Source organism: Choloepus didactylus, chromosome 12, assembly GCF_015220235.1.
Source record: "Choloepus didactylus isolate mChoDid1 chromosome 12, mChoDid1.pri, whole genome shotgun sequence".
NCBI lineage: Eukaryota > Metazoa > Chordata > Mammalia > Pilosa > Megalonychidae > Choloepus > Choloepus didactylus.
In genome coordinates, this window is record NC_051318.1 from 23,035,123 (window position 1) to 23,051,260 (window position 16,138).

The 16,138-nt window shown below is 42.0% G+C and overlaps 1 protein-coding gene and 1 long non-coding RNA gene across 4 annotated transcripts in view; one reads left to right on the forward strand and one right to left on the reverse strand.

Annotated features, from left to right (window-relative positions):
- LOC119507198 overlaps positions 1-16,138 on the reverse strand; it is a 308,269-nt gene that overhangs the window by 103,214 nt on the left and 188,917 nt on the right. The window lies entirely within an intron of this gene.
- Positions 1-16,138, forward strand: part of LOC119507200 — a 43,475-nt gene that overhangs the window by 26,787 nt on the left and 550 nt on the right. For both annotated transcript variants that reach the window (XR_005211162.1, XR_005211161.1), the window contains exon 4: positions 15,974-16,103. This is a non-coding gene — a long non-coding RNA (uncharacterized LOC119507200). The remainder of the gene's footprint in view (positions 1-15,973; positions 16,104-16,138) is intronic.

Sequence of the window (16,138 nt, forward strand, 5' to 3'; positions counted from 1 at the left end):
AATAAGACTTGTAAGAGACAAAGGATGACCATTTGAATATGAAGGAGAAAAGACAAGGAGGTGGAGAATGATGACTCCCAAATTTGAAGCCCAGGGCAGGAGACACCTGAAATAAGAAGTTTAGAAGGACAATCGGTACATGTATTAGGGTTGATGGACTAATTTTCCCCTGGTGGTTCTAGAAGCAGATTCTACTCCCCACCCCCCACCCTACTGCTGCTAAATGAGTAGGCCTGTCCACAGGGACTCAGATGCAATATATATGGTTAAAACACAACCACGTTTTAATGCTGCTTCTGGACCTGGAAGTTTCCTGCCTCTCTAGGCAGAGTTTTCTCAAAGGAAGATGAAGTCATTCTAATCGGTTTAGGTTCCCAGGTGTGGTAGACTGAATTATGTACCCCAACAAAGACGTGTTCTTAATCTTAATCTATGTCCCCGTGGGTGCAAATTGATTTGCAAATAGGACCCTTTGAAGATGTATTATTAGTTAAGGTGTGGCCCAACTGAATCAGGTGGACCTTAATCTGTAAAAGCACAGGAAATTCAGATGCAGGAGCTGGAAGTCAGCGGAACTGGAAGAGCAGACAGAAGGGGAGAGAGAGAGATCCCCAGGTGGCAGGAGGCAGAGATACAAGCTAAGGAACCAGAATGCCACAGACTTGGGTTGGAAAGCATGGCCTTGCTGATGCCTTGATTGGGGACTTCTAGCCTCTGAAACCATGAGCCAGTAAATTCCTGTTGTTCAAGCCCCCTCATAGTGTGCCATTTGTCATAGCAGCTCTGACAGGCTACGGCACCAGGAATCTAGTCTCCTTCTGCAGGGAGGAAAGACGCTTCTTTTAGCAGGGAACAGTGGTGCCACCTGGCAGCCCAGACCCAGGGGCCTGATGGTGGCCTTAGGCTGTCCTGGAGTGACAGCCATGATGTCCTCGTTGGGGCCAGCTGTGTGTAGTCCTGATTTATCACAAGTGCCCAGACATTCCCAGCTGCCAAGGTAGAACTGTCTCACCAACCCCTGGAAATATGTACAACTAAAAGCCAGTTGATGCTTACATTACAAATATAACATTACAGCCTGGATTTAAAAAGCTGCATTAAGCTGTACTCGGTCAGATTTTTATCTAAAGCCAACGGACTTCTTTAGGGGGCAAGTAAAGACTGACACAAAAAGGGGAAAAATAACATTTGCTTATAGAGCCACTGGTCCCATAAGGAAATTGTCCAGGGGATTCCTTTAAGTCAATTGTCGAGAGTAAATTAATGAGTTTGGATTCGGATTATTTAGGAATAGGGAAACCCGTACTGCAATGAGGGATCCGATTATGTGCCAGAAGCTGCTTCCAAGCAGAATGCTAAGACACGGAGCCAAGTTCTGTTCTTGGGTAAGTGTGGGATTCCCATGGAATTGAGGGAGAGAGCAGGCCTCAGGCAGAGGACAGAGACACATCCTCCACACCAAATTATTTTCCTCTCTGAAGGTAACATTGGATGTGCAAAAGTAACCTCTCTCCGTTTGGAATCAGAACATCAGAAATGATTCCTGGATTTGCTTCTTTATTTAAATGGGTCATGAGGAGAATTCCAGAAAAGAGAGTGCAATAGGGGTATTCTGAATGAAGAGAGGGGGAGGGGCGTCAGGTGGGATGCTGTGGAAGGAGAGGGAGGCCCAAAGAGTGGGTCCAGAGTTGTCCGAGGGTGTGGCACTTTTAAGTGATGTCGAGAAGTTTTTGATATTCCTTATTTTTGCCTCAATGGGAATTCACATGTCCTGGGTACAGGGGAATTAACACCTGGATTGTTTACTTATTTCTGTGAAGAATTCAGGTGGAATGTTAGGGAGAACTAAGGCTCCTTATCGTTTTGGACTATCCATTGTCAGTTATATGCAGGACTCTGCTTACAAAAATTAGAGCTTGTGCCTATCTCATGTAACATTGTGTTGGAAATGGTCCCTTTCCACCCGGAATGCCTTCCTCCCTCTTTCCCCTGTATCTTCCTCTACTACAGAGGCTGGAAAGTGTGAAAACCACATTCCTAGGCTCCTTTGCAACTAGGATTCAGAACATCGATACCATTTTCCCACACAGGTTCTTGAAGTTACAGGAGATTTAAAGGCAGGAGTGAGGTGGAGGCCTTATCCTTGCTGCTTTTGACTATTTTCCGCCAGCGAGAAAGGCTGGAGAGATGCAGGTTTCTCACCATCCAGCGCCTGTGTCCATCCAGCATTGCGGCTGTGGAGAGGCACGCGTGACACGGGCCCACGGTGGAGCAGCATGCGTGACACGGGCACGCAGCGGCATGTGTGACACAGGCACACGGAGCAGTATGCATGACACATACAGCACGGCCTCACGCTCAGGCCCGGCTTCGCGAGAGCTGAGCGGCCTTGGCAATGGCGGTGGCGCGGTGCTGGGTGGGTCCGTTCTGTGGCATTCTGAGTCCTTCCTGGAGGTCTAGCCTAGAGTGCCTTCTGCTAGCCTCCTGATGAAGAGCTCGGAATCCCTAATGCTTAAAACACACTGAGTCAGCAGCCGGCAGCTCTTGGCAGTCATCAGCTTCCCGGCTGTCCCTTCTGGGGGGTTTGTGGCAGAGGGCTTCTGATGAGACGCAGCTGGGAACAGCTTTCCCAGGAACCCAGCAAGGAAGAGTTCTAGCAGGTTCTGCCAGCACAGCACCACAGCTCTGCGAGCACAGCTCCCTATGCTGACTTTGCCCCTTAACTGCAAACTGCCATGGCAGGGACCATCTTCCCCATCATTAATTCATCAATGCCCAGAATCCTGACTGGCCTTAATAAGCCTCTTTATATCTTACTGGCCAGTCCCCCATTACTCCAATATGCTGTTATATTTTTTTCATATGAAACTTACCCTGTTTAAACAACCAAAAAAACTCCACTTATGGTAATTTCTGTTTCTCTTGCTAAACCATCATTGATAAAATTTATTGTTCCCTGGGAAGGTATAATTGTATTTGTTCATTCATTCATTCATTCATTTGTTCATTCATTCATTTGCTCTTTCACTAAACAAACACTAACACTTGCCAGGCACTTTCTTAAGCTCTGGGGATATAAAGATATATAAAGACACATAAAGATGTATCTTTACGGAGATGATAAGTTAGTAGGGGAGAGAGACAGACAAACAGACCACTATACTAAAGCGCATCATGGGAAACAACAGAAGTATGGAGTGTGGGGACAGCTAACCAGACTGGGAGTTTGGGCCAGAGGAGAAAAATAGAAAAACCTAGTCCCTGATCTCAAGGAGCTTCTAAACTAACAAAGAATCAAAGCAGATACCTAATACAAATATAAGAACACTTAAACAGAAGCACAACAGTAAGAGAAAAACTCTGTTAAAGGAATTTTAGGACAAGATTAATTTCCAGATGCTTCCTGAAGATGGTCACTTTTGAGCAGAGAATTGCAGGAAAGAAGAGATGTAGATTGGTTGAGAGAAAGATGAGAACAGCAATGACCATTATTCATTGTATTTGATGGGGTTTTTTATTAGTCCCGTCCCACAGGGTTCAGGGTTCAAGGGTGGTAGCCGCCAGAAGCAGACTCTCCTGCCTCACATCTGCCAAGCACCACTCTTCCTGGTAGCCAGAATCTTTGCATCTAACTGGGGTTCTCTTTCCATGCCTTAATTTGACTCTTGAGTTGAGTTGCATTATGTAATTCCAGTTCACAAGAAAGGTTGGTAGGGCAGACTCTGAAGTTCTTTCCAGATGTAGCAGTCTATGGTTCCATGATTGTCCTTTCTTCTCTTATACAAATCCAAACCATCTCTCAACACTCAAAACAAATCCCCAAAGTCTTCCTGGACCAGGTCGTACACATCAGTCTCTTCTCTAAATTCTTTATAGCAATCTCCGTGCAGAATACCTAGCAATTGATTTGAAAGTTTTTTAAAACTTGATTTTATTTACAAACACACCATATCCACAGAACACACACTCCTTTCCCTCTCCTGCCATCCCCTGGTAATCTCTAATTTACTTTCTGCAGATGTGCTATTTCTAGACATCTCTTATAAGTGACATCATGCAATATTCGTCTTATGTGTCTTGCTTATCTCACTGAGCTTAATGTTTTCAAGGTTCTTCCATGCTGCCACATTTCTCAGAACATCCTTCTTTCTTATTAAGGCTGAGTACTATTCTGCTGTGTGTATATATTTGTTGATGGACACTTGGGTTGTTTCCACCTTTTGGCTATTATGAATAAGGCTGCTACAAACCTCAGCGTAACTATTTTTAAAAATTGTTTTGTGAATTCTGACTTTGCACCTTAATTGCAAACTGCCATGGCAGGAACCATCTTTCCCATTATTGTTTCATCAATGCCCAGAATCCTGACTGGCACATAATGTCCACAGTGCATGAGAACGGCCACGTGTCAATCAGTCACTCATTCATTCCATATTTACTGAGGACCTGCTAAGGGCCAGGCATGGATATTAAATTGAATAAGAGAAACTGTGTTTCTTTCTGCATAGACTTTATGCTCTACTGGGAAAACAGATGTTTACTCAGAAAACAATTATATAAAAATGACTGAGAAATCTCTATCCTCAAGAAGGTGATAATGCACTAAGCAGAAAGGTAAACAAATTCCAGGGGATAAGTGCTAGTATAAGGGTATGTGTGAGGTGTTATGAGAGACAGATAAGGAGCATCTGGCACCAAGAGCAGGGGTGATGGTAATAGCTAATACTTGGTAAGCACTTGCTCTGCCAGGCATCACTCTGAGTGCTACACATGCATTATCCCAGTTAATGCTCCCAATAACACTATCAATAGGAAGCCTTGTGCTTTACAGATGAGGAAAGAGACGTGTTTATAGGTTAGGTAATTAGCTCAAGCTTGCACAGTTAGGAAGCATAAGAGCCGGGATGTGAAAACAGACAGCCTGTGCTCTTAAGCAAGTTCCAAAGGATGAAGAGGAGTTCACCAGGTGGGCATGCTAGGAAAGGCAGAGGGAACAGAAAATGAGATGGCTAGGAGGCACAAGAAACCAAGGCCATTTGGGGGAATTTTATGTTTCCTTCAGTGCCTCATATAGCACAGGATCCACAGGAGGCACTTAAAAAACAGTGACTTGATTTGACAATTGAAACTTTCCTCTGCATGCTCTGTTGCTCGTTCTTCTAAGAGGCATTGTGGCAGAGTAGAAAGGCATGGGTTTAGAATTAGTCAGACCTGTACAAATCATTGCTCTGCCACGTACAGTGTTGCGATCTTAGGCATGTAACTTACCCTGGAACCTGTTTCCCCAACTATAAATTGGGAATAAAATACTTACCTTGCAGCCTTGTTTCAGTATTGGAGACAATGCATATAAAGCACTAACACCGTGCCTGGCACAGTGGGTGCTCAAAAAATGGGCATTTTAAATGTTCCCACACTCACACGCAGTTACCTGATGCACCTCCCTGTCCCCCAATCCAGGTAGAGGAGCAGGGGCCCACTGGAAATGCTGGCCACCACGGACTCTCTCTGGCTTTAGCCTCAGAGTCCCTATGTGCATTGGCCCCACAGTGAGGCCAGTCCTGAGACAACAGTGACGTGGAAGGCTTTGCCCTTTCATCAGGATTCCCCCTTTTTATTGCTGCTCATCTCCAAGTAAACATAGGGAGCAAAGCTCCTCTGAGGGGGCTGCCTAGAAAAGCCCTCCAGTGGCGCTGAGAGCCACCCCTGTTTGACGAGACCACAGCAGATCCGATTTTCCCCACTTGGAGTCAAGGTGTCACAGAGCTGGGCCCTGTTTCTCATAAACGACTTTCGTGGTATCGATTTTCTTCTTGGTACCTTACGTCTTCCTCGTAGGTGATAATGGTCATAAATCATTGAATTTCAGAATTGGAAGGGATCTCAAAAGGTCGTTTAGGGAGGCAACAAAATAAGAACAAAATTGACCAATCCATAGTTCTTATCATCCCCTTGGGTGGAACATTTGAGGAATTTAATGAAATTAGAGTTTTCTACTGCCTGAGCTATAGTGAGCGTGAGCACACAAGAAACTTCCTTCTTGTACCTAGGCAGGGTCTGTATCTAAAACAGATGATAGAAAATAGTCCCTGAATCTCAAGAATGCCTCAACACATCATCCAGTGATCTGAAAGATTCTTACAGAAAGCTTATCATATGTATTTGCTGCTTTTCTTGTTGCCATACTATAAGGGTTCTGCTTCTCTTCTATTGATTTCTGTGCATTCTCCAGCCAGGCCTGCAAGCAAAGGAGGCAGCAAAACCCTGGTGAGACATGAGACAACATTCTTCTCCGAGAGTCAATAACCCAGCGTGACTGTTAGGACGTTTAACACTTACCCTCCCAGGGAGCTGTAAAAACAAAGCCTGCCCATGCACGGTGCTTTCTGATTCCACCACATGTAGAATTGCAATGAAGTTTTTCACTGATTTTAGCTCTTGTGGTTTGGCAACTATGGCATTTTGCTTGGACTTTGACTTCATTTGAAACTCCATGGGTGTGGAAATATGTCAATCAGATTGTCTTCCTGAGAATGAGGCCTTTACTGACAGACATAGGAATCTAACCTGCATGATAAAATAAAATAGTTTCTACTAGACAGATGGGATGAAGTTCAGTTTAGAAACTCTAGAAAAATGGCAACAAATTTGAACTATGAGAATCCAGCTCAGGCAGCCGGAAGATGGCAATCCATTGAAAATTCATCTTCATCCTCTGCCAACCACTCCAGTTTGGGAGGAACAGACAGTGATTCTGAGTGTGGACGTGAATGGATGCTCACGGAAAGCAGACGTCCACCTGTCCACTCTCTGTGGCTTCTGTCACACTCACCTGGGTTGAGAGCTGGCCTGCTATTACCAGGAGCCATTCTAAAGGACCCCTGCCCTCAGGTGTGAATCGGCAAGTGTCATCACCTTGAAATTCATTTGCTCTTTTAAAGGATCTCCAATTAACAACAACAACAACAAAATGGAATACAACCCCTTGTATAGTAAAGGGTTCTTAGTTGCCTGGGGAAGGCCTTGACGGCTTGGGCTCTCTTTACTGGCTCGCATCAGAATGGTCATCTTTAGCTCCCTTTCCAAATTATTGTCCAGTTTTGTAGTGACCCTGTGAAGTAGAGAGAGGAACTGCGTCCCATTATTGGGATGGGGAAAGAACAAGGGAGCACGCACAAATAAAGATGCTCTGGGGTTTGCTGAAAGAAATGTTGTGGAATAAATGTTTCAAATTTAAGTGACATTATTTTTTTCAGTCCTTTCCTTCCTCTGACCTAGGTCAAAAGTTCAGTTTAGGAGCAGAAGCTAACTTCTTCTGGAGTTGCATATGTAATGTGGCATCTTATATTTTCCATCCACATATCCTTCTCCTAAATAGTTTTATTTGTACAAAAAAGAAATGAGACTCTTCTTTCTCACCTGACACAATCACATAAAAAAGCATCAGTTTCTTCATCTGCTAACGAGGGAGTTGAAATACAGGGCCTCTGACATGTCTCCCAAAGGCGCCATTCTGGGTTAAGGGACAGGAAAGCAGAACATGGAAATGAAGCCTTGGGTTAAAGCCTTCAGTAAACATCTATTTATGGATGACTTATTGTAGGAGCTTCATACTTTTTGATAAATTTTGTTTAGGATGTGAGGCCAGTTCTGTTCCAACCAGGGCTGGCTCCTGCTGGCACCAGGTGCGCAGGCCTTTGCTAACCCTTCCAGCTTGGGTCCCTCAACTTCTGATCTTCACTTGCTTCTGAAACCTGGACCACTCTGACTCTAGCACTTTCCTTCTGAGTGGTGTTGGTTTCTCTGACAGAGCTCAGTAAACTCTGAATCTTTCTTTACCTGGTTGATCTCAACTTCAACAAAGCCTACTCCCTGACACCTGCACCAGCCCCAACTCCAGCCTTTTCCTGCTCATGGACAGGACTGGGAAACTCTTGCTGTAGTATCTCTGAAGAAAACACTTGGGCCCGTTTTCAGCACAGTAAAGCTGTGTTTAGACGAGACCCAAACAACTGGCCATTGATCAGTTAGTGGAAATAATGTGTGAAGTGCTAGAGAGAGAAAAGAACTAATCCATATGTCCTAGTTTGCTAATGCTGCGGAATGCAAAACACCAGAGATGGATTGGCTTTTATAAAAAGGGGGTTTATTTGGCTATACAGTTACAGTCTTAAAGCCATAAAGTGTCCAGGGTAACACATCAGTAATCAGGTACCTTCACTGGAGGATGGCAAATGGCGTCCGGAAAACCTCTGTTAGCTGGGAAGGCATGTGGCTGGCGTCTGCTCCAAAGTTCTGGTTTCAAAATGGCTTCTCACAGGACATTCCTCTCTAGCAAGCTTGCTCCTCTTCAAATAACATCACTCACAGCTGCACTCCGTTCCGTCTCTTTGAGTCAGCATGTTTTATATGGCTCCACTGATCAAGGCCCACCCTGAATGGGTGGGGTCACACCTCCATGGGAGTATCCCACCAAAGTCACCACCCACAGCTGGGTGGGGCACATTCCAAGCAAATCGAACCAGCACCAAAACGTCTGTCCCACAAGAGAGAGAAAAGAACTAATCCATATACAAAACTAATTAATTTTATCCCATAAGGAATATCATAACTTTTAGGGGATAATGAATCTTATATTCAGAATAATTTGCAAGGTCTCTGTCATCTTTCTTTGTGTCATTTTCCTTTCCCAAGATGGCTTCCTTCTCCTTTTCTAGAATCTATTGATCCTTCCCAAGCCCTGTTCATACCCTCCCTTTTCCCACCCCTGCCCAGTCAGCTTGAAACAGAAGCAAAGAACCTCGGCATGCAACAGGCATGCAGGGACATGGGGATCTCTTTATATCTTTATCTATATCTATACCTATATCTATATCTATACCTATATCATCTATATCTATATCTATATCTATACCTATACCTATATCTAGGGTATATCTTTATATCTGTATCTTTATCTTTATCTAGGGTATATCTTTATCTATATCTAGGAAGGAACGTTTCTAGATAAAACTCAAGTCTCTTATATGCATCTGTAAATGCTTACTGAATTCTTTCCTAAATTGGATTCTACTATTAGGTTCAATATCGCAAATGTTTTTTTTCCCAGAGCTTTCTTTAAGAACAGTGTGATCTCTAGCTGCATAAGAGTCTCCTCTCTGCTTTGTTTTCACTCATTCTGATTTTCACACTCTCCATCATGGTACCCAAACCATTCCTTCTTCCCAATTTTGTCAAGTATGGCTTCTCCAGGTGCTTTCAGGATTTATTCTTTGGAGTTGCCTTGCCTGACACTCAGTCACATTAAATTCACTTTGAGTCCACCATGCCTTGCACCTTAACTTTCTAATATTCCACTTAGTATTCAGCTGAATATCCTCTTCTGTTTTGGTGTCAGCCGCATGATTTTTGATGCCTTTGTAACATATATTCCTTATAGTCATTCAGTATAGAGAAACATGCCCACAGATACTTTAGGAGAATAGAGCCTCTGAGTCTAGGACGGCTCCCACAAATGCTCATCATAGCTGCTGCCAGACCCTCCTAGCCCTCTGTCACACACTTGCCACCACTCATCACCACCCATCAACACCTTTACATCCCTTTCTACATCATCGAGTCCTCTTCTTCCACTCTCTCTCCCAGCTCATGATTTTGAAAAGCCTTTTACACAGAAAAGACAGAGCATAGGGCAAGAGCTTTCTCATTTCCTCTCACGGTTGCCGGTGTGTCCATATGACTGGCCCTTCTCTTTCACTCCCTGTCTCTTGGACGGCACCCAACCAGCCGGGAACCTGCCATGCCACAGCCCTACACCCAAATGGGAGCTAAGACTCACCAGTCTTGTTTACTAACATCCCTCCTACCCACCCTTTCTCTCTGACACCTGAGTTGAAGCACTCTTCCTTCTTCACTTGGACTAAGGCCCAGCATCCCTGGTTTCTAGTCTGGCATACCTTCAGAGGCATGTTCCAAATTATTGCCAGAAAGATCTTTACACAATACAAATATAATCATTTCAGGCCCCAGTTTAAAAACCTTTCAGTGGCTCCCTATTTCTCCAGGATAAAATGCAGATCCCTTAGCACAGCTTGCCAGGCCCATCTCAATCAGACCCCTACCTATTTTTGTTCTTTTTTTCTGTGACTAAATTACCCCTTTACAAATAGGTGGTGCTGCCCTCTGCCCCCAGGTCTTTGCCACATTCCTCCTTTTGCCCATCTTTTCTTCCATCTGACTTCATATTTTAGACTTAACTCAAACACCACCCTTCTTATGAAGCCTTCTGTGACCTCTGTGGGTAAACAAACCCTCCTTTCTCCTCTCATCAAAACTCAGATAGCCTTTAACATACCTCCTGAAATGATCTGTGGTTTTTCTCTTTCTCTTAGACTGTAAGTTTCTTGGGAAGGGTGTCATGCTTTATTTTTCAACCCTCTCATCTTTGGAGGGGCTCTAAAAGGCCTCACAGGGAACTTGATATGTAACACTTGCAGACTGGCAGACACAGAGCACTGCTTTTTCACATATCTGAGGATTCTAAAGACAGAGGTTTTGTCTGGAACCACCTGCTTTCATAGTGAAGCAAAGAGAGGTGGCTGTAGTGGCCATGGAATGTCCTCCCTGAGTTTGCTGGGGCAAAGCATACATGAATGTTTCCCCTGGACCATGCTGGAAAGAGCCGCCTGTTCATTGCAACTAGAGATGCAAAGAGACTTCAGCAGAAAGAGATGGAGGTTTTCTGCCACGTGTCCAGGAGCAGAAAGAGAGTTTGTGTGCAACCAGCTGAGGGACATGAGTTCTCCTACACCCAAGAGATGCCACAGGAGAGGTCCACTAGGCTCCGAGCAGCCCCCAAGGCTTCCTTTGAGAGTCACCTTGAACCATCCGCCACTGCTGGAGAAATTATCATATGATTACATCTGTGCCAGATGAGGAGGAGCAAGGAAGAACAGGCTGCCTTTGCCTGTCCTCCCTCCCTCTGCTTATATCCTGGCGGAGCCAGGGTGGTCCAGTGCTTGGGGAGGAGGACTACAAGAGCTAGAGATGGAGGTAAAGAGAAGGGACTGCCCATACCTCTTCCCCACGTGTAGGCTTCCTGACAGCAGCTGGTCCAAGCCTGGAGGTGTGGTGGGAAGAGAGGCTTTAACTTTAAATGAATTATGTAATGTAAGTGGATCTGGACATTTTAAGTACAGAAATGAAACGATTCTTGAGGCTGGAAATGGCCAGGGGAGTTTGTATTATCTGTGAGGGCTAGGAAAAGCCCTGAGGCCTGTGGATTTCATCTAGGGCAGGAAAAACCAGCACTGATTGAGCAGGCTCAAAGGTCAGTGGGGTGGGAAATGCTGAGCAGATATCAAAAACCCTTTGCATTCTATCTAGAATCCCGGGCCCTCCCTGGGTGTGTGCACCAACAAAATAACGATTTGTTGAGGTCATATTACCTGTCAGGCATTTTGCAAATATTCTTTCTCTCTTCTTCCCCAACTTCTCATTTTGAAAATGTTCAAACTTACTAAAATGCTGAAAGAATGATGCAGTGAACTTGCTATACCCACTGATTGTTAACATTTTCCATGTTTGCATTCTCTCTCTCTTCCCATAGTTATGTGTATAGGAGTTGTATGTATGTATAGTTTTGTCCTACTTTTATTTGTTGCTAAACCATTTGTAAGTAAGTTGCAGAATCATGACCCTTTACCCCAACACTTCAATCTGTTTTGTCTAAGAACAAGGACATTCTCCTATGTAACCACAAGGCCATTATCACAGCCAAGCAATTTTACCTTGATTCAGTACTGACATCTAGATATACAAATATGCAAATTTCGCCAATCCTCCCCCAAATATTTTTTGTTGTTTAAAAATATAGAGTCAAACAAGAATAACACATTGCATTTATTTGTCATGCCACTTCATTTTCCTTTTTCATCTAGAATTTATAATCTAGGGCTTTCCCTTCCATTTATTTTGCTTTTGTTTTTGTTTTTATAGCTTTCATGATACTGTCATTTTTGAAGAGTTCAGGCCAGTTGTCTTGCATATATAGCTTAAGTCAATAGTTTTCATACAAACAGAAAATTAGAATATTATGGAGAAATGACCCCCGTTTACCCTGGCAAAAAGAACATCGGCAGTGACATCACTAACAACAAAGGCCTACAAATAAAATCAACAAGAAATGTGAAAAATGTATATGGATGTACACAAAATAAGATATGAACAAACGGAAAGATGTACTTTTCTTGAACATGAAGACTCAACGTCATAAAGACATAAATTCTCTAATTATCCTATAAATGTAATTTGATCCCAACAAAATTACCAACAATGATTTTTTTGAAGTAAGCAAGCTAATTTCAAAGTTAATACGGAAAAATAAGAGCTAAGAAACCCTAAAAAGAAGAGCAGTAAAGGCCCCAGCCCAATGAGATAGTAAACATAAAGACTCAGGAATTAAAATAGTGCAGTGCTGAGGCATGAACAGTGTGAAAGAAAAATTGAACAGAAAAGAAAATTCTGATATAGAAATAATTTTATAGGAATTAATACATGATAAAGGCGACATCTCAAGATTGTGGGGGAAATTATGTGCTTTTTAATAAACAGTGTTGGGATACTTGGATAACCAACTGGACAAAATAAATTTAGACTCATATCAATCACTAGGATAAACCCAAATGATGCAAAAATTAAATGTAAACAAAATAAACCATAAAAACACTAGAATAAAGCATGGATAAACTCCTTTATAACCTGGCTTGGGGAAATTAAGACTCATACATTCAACTGTAGTTAGAAAAAAGCAATTTATATCACAAATGAAGCACTAATTTTCCTAATATGTAAAGTGTCTTACAAATCAATAAGAGAAAGACTGGCAACCTAAAAGAAAAATGTGCAAAGGAAATGAACAAAACTGGTCCACAGAAAAGGCAACACAAATAACCCTTAAGTCCATGAGAGAATGCAACCTACTATCTGTTTTTTTTTTTTTTTTTTCCACTTAAGAACCTGACAAAAATCCAGAAGTTGGATAATCTGCTCTGTGGTCTGGGAAAACAATACACACATTGTTGGTAGGAGTGCATGCTGAAGGGAAATTTTTCAAAATCTATTAAAATTACTGGTGCAATCTCACTTCCTAGAATTTAACCTAAAGATACACCTGCTCACATGTAAAATGAAGTAGGCAAAAGGTTATCCATTGCAGCATTGGGTGGATTAGCAAATAACTGGAGACAACTCAAGTGTTCATCAATAAGGGACTGATTGAATATTATCTTTTATTATAAATAAAATATGGAGCTGTAAAAATGAATGAGGAAGATCTCTACTGGAAATAAAGAAAGATGTCCAAAATAAAACATTTAGTGGAAAAAGCCCAGTGCAGAAGGGTGTGTACAGTATGCCATGTTTTGTGTAAGGAAGGGGGAGAAAAAAAGAACAAATATTTATATTTCTTTGTGATTACATAAAGAAACTCAGGAAGGATACATAAGGAACTAATAAAAGTGGTTATCTGAGGGAAGGAGATGGGGATGGGGGAATAACACTTTTCACTTATACCTTTTTATATTGTTTTGATATGAAGCCATGTGATATATTACCTATTCAGAAACATACACACAGACTCCTGGTATAATTGGGACAATCACCTTGACAATCCATTTGGCAGTATTTGCTAAAGCTAAAGCTAAGCCTATCTTATAACCTAGCACTTCCACTCCCAGGTATATGTCCAAGAGAAATGAGTGTAAGCAATGACAAATAACCTCAAATGTCCATTGACAGGAGAATGGCCGAATAAATCGTGGTGTATTCTTACAATGGAATACTACTCAGTAATAAAAAGAAAGAACGATTACTACATTCAACTACATGGACAAGTCTCAAATATGTTAAGTAAAAGAAACCAGACCCAGACCAGAACATACTCTATGGCTCTGCTTATGTCAAGTTTAAGATCAGGAAAAACTAACCATTAGTAATAGAAGTCAGAGTAGCTGTTACCTCTGGAAAGGGGTAGGAGGGGACCTTTTAACGTGCCAGTGGTCACGCTGGGTATAATTCTATGTAGAAATTCAGAGAGGTTTACCTACAATTAGTATAACTTTACAGACTTTACTGGATGTATGCTTTACCTCAATAAAAAAGTAAAATGAAAAAGTAGTTTACCTGGATGCACCCTATTCATACTTTATATCCTGGTAGAGCCCTCTTTCCGTCCTGACTTATTTTTTCAGTGTTTTATTTAGAAATAATTATAAATTCACTGGAAGTTGCAAAGAAATAGTACAAATTCAATACCAGGAAATTGACAGTGGTAAAATCTCAAGAGCATATTCAGGTTTCCTCAGTTACACCTCCCTTCATTTGTAACTGTATATATGTTTCTATGCAATTTTATCATGTTTAGCTTTTGTAACTACCACCACAATCAAGATACGTAACTTGGTTCCCGCATGTTTCCTTTTTCTCGCACACCAACCCAGCCATCCCTAATGCTTGGCAACCACTAATCTGTTCTCCATCTCTATAATTTTGTTATTTCAAAAATGTTTTATAAATGGAATCATTCATACATATAACCTTTTGAGATTGGTTTTTTTCATTATCATAATTCCTTTCAGGTTCATCCAAGTTGTTGCATGTTTCAATAGTTTGTTCATTTTATTGCTGGGTAGTGTTCTATTCAGTATGGATGTACCAGATTGTTTAATCATTCACCCACTGAAGGAATGGGCATAGTTTTCAGCTTGTAGTGATTGCAAATAAAGCAGCTATGAACATTTGTGGATAGGTATCTGTGTGAATATAAGTTTTCATTTCTCTGGGATTTATGCCCAGGTGGGTATATGCTGGGTCATATGGTAAATTCATCTTTAATTTTAAAAGAAATTGCTAAACTGTTTTCCAGAGTGGCTGTAGGATTTAATGTTTCCACCAGCAGTGTATGAATGATCCAGTTTTTCCGCATCCTCACCAGCACTTGATGTTGTCACTATTTTTTTTTTTTTTTTTTTTTTTGGCTAACCTGGCAGCTGTGTATCAATTACTTTCAAAAATTACTGTTGTGTTTATTCCTATATATGTTGCATACAGTAATACAAAGTGTTATGACCCCTCTCTTTTAAGAGTGTCTTCTAAAAATCACTGTCTATTACTCTGAGCATCTTGACATGCCTAGACATGGCTAGATACATATCGATATAGGTTTGTAGAGATACAGATACAAAGATACAGATTTATATGAAGGTACTCAATATGGCTATTGTTTGACAAACAGATATTTTAAATCTTACTTTTTGATCCCTGAAAATATCATTGATATTTTAATTTGAGATTTAAAAATTAAGAAGTTTCCTTCAGCTTGACTTCAATCCACCTGATAAAATCTTCACTGCACAATTTCTGCAAGAAGCCTTAAATGAATCCTCTTTTCACCTTGCTCAAGTCACAGCAATTTCTCTGAATTTTCAGGGCAATGACTTGAATTTTTCATCAGATGTTGAAAAACTAAGGTGGTGGAAATTAGATTACATGTGTGAGGACTCACAGGTGCAGGTCTAAGATGTTTTTGGTCTCACTGAAGTGGATTAAACCTATGACACTAGAGTTAGCCTTTGGTGAGGCCACAGTTCACCCTGGCAAGGTGGGGACCATGCAGCACTGTGGGGTCAGAGAAGGATGTGGAAGGGGGCAAGGGAATCGGTAGCTATGACAGAGATGGCTAGTTGACCCCAGAAGTCTGGCTGCAGGGAGTATCTGCCCAGCTAGGAACGATATTTCTCAGCCCAGTTTGAATCTAGGTAGAAACAATATTAGTTCTCACCAAAGGAATGTGAGGGGAAATGGTGGTTGTCACTTCCAAGTCAAGGCTTCTTAGCATCTGGTGGTTGTCACTTCCAAGTCAAGGCTTCTTAGCAGCAGATGCATGCTTTCCAAGCTGTCTTTCCTCTCTCACCAGGTGAAAGCAGGAAACGATGACTCCAAGGTCCTGGGGAAAGTGGAGCCACGAGGTGGAAGGATCCTCATTTCAGAATCACCATGGAGAGCCACTTGCCAACCTAGAACATTCCTATAGGACTAATGCATGAGTAAGAAATAAATGTTTTATTGTGTTCAAGCCAAT